This window comes from Nannospalax galili, unplaced genomic scaffold, assembly GCF_000622305.1.
Source record: "Nannospalax galili isolate Female #2095 unplaced genomic scaffold, S.galili_v1.0 scaffold1582, whole genome shotgun sequence".
NCBI classification, from domain to species: Eukaryota; Metazoa; Chordata; class Mammalia; order Rodentia; family Spalacidae; genus Nannospalax; species Nannospalax galili.
Genome location: NW_008347699.1, coordinates 119,806 through 120,695, shown reverse-complemented (window position 1 = coordinate 120,695; position 890 = coordinate 119,806).

Below are 890 nucleotides of genomic sequence, written 5' to 3'. Positions count from 1 at the left end.
AAAAAGACAGACCGCGCGGGATTTTATATCCTTTTTTTTCCCCCTATGATCTGTCTCTCTCTCTCTCTCTCTGTCTCTGTCTCTCTCTCTCTCTCTCTCTCTCTCTCTCTCTCTGTCTCTCTCTCTCTCTCTCTCTCTCTCCTCTCCTTACTCCCACACCTTCTCTTTTCCTAGTGACACTAAGTAACCAAAATCACCTTTGCAAACATTTTAACAGTCTAAAATTTTGCCATTTTGTACGCAGCTCTCGACGGCTTCTCCAAAAATTTTATTTGTGAAATTTAGTTGGTGTTTGAAATCAACTAGAGAACAATCTAAGATCCTGCCCTTTACCAGTAGCCACTGTCAGTGGTAGTTTTGACGTTAAAGAGCACATTACTGTTTGTACTTAAATCCTTTCTTTTTAATTCTGTGTAATAAAATGACTTCATTTTTCCAATTAAGTATGAAGACAAACATGTATGTAAGTTTTATATGTATGTATGTATTCACAAAATAAATGTACCTTTACACATGTGTATTTTTAATTTTCATTGAGTTTTTATACATTTCCCTCAACAGTTATCAATCAAGTTTAGACCCCACTGCCCAACAGCCTTCCACAGACCTCTTGTATGCTGTTATAGTTGTTGGGCTTTATCAAGTCAAGCATTTGTATCCACTGCCCTTCTGTGCAAATCCATCCACCGAAGTGTATTCAGTCTATCTAGAACTCGCTGATAAGGCCTCCTCTTCCTCACCCAGCAGTGATCATTCTCCAACTGTTCCCATACTAGGTACAACCCATCACCTACTTCCCTCATTCCACTCTGGTCCCTGTCTCACTCACTGAGTTGCCCTGGGTCCTGTGCTCCATTACACCATTGCCACGAGTTCCCATCTGTAAGCTT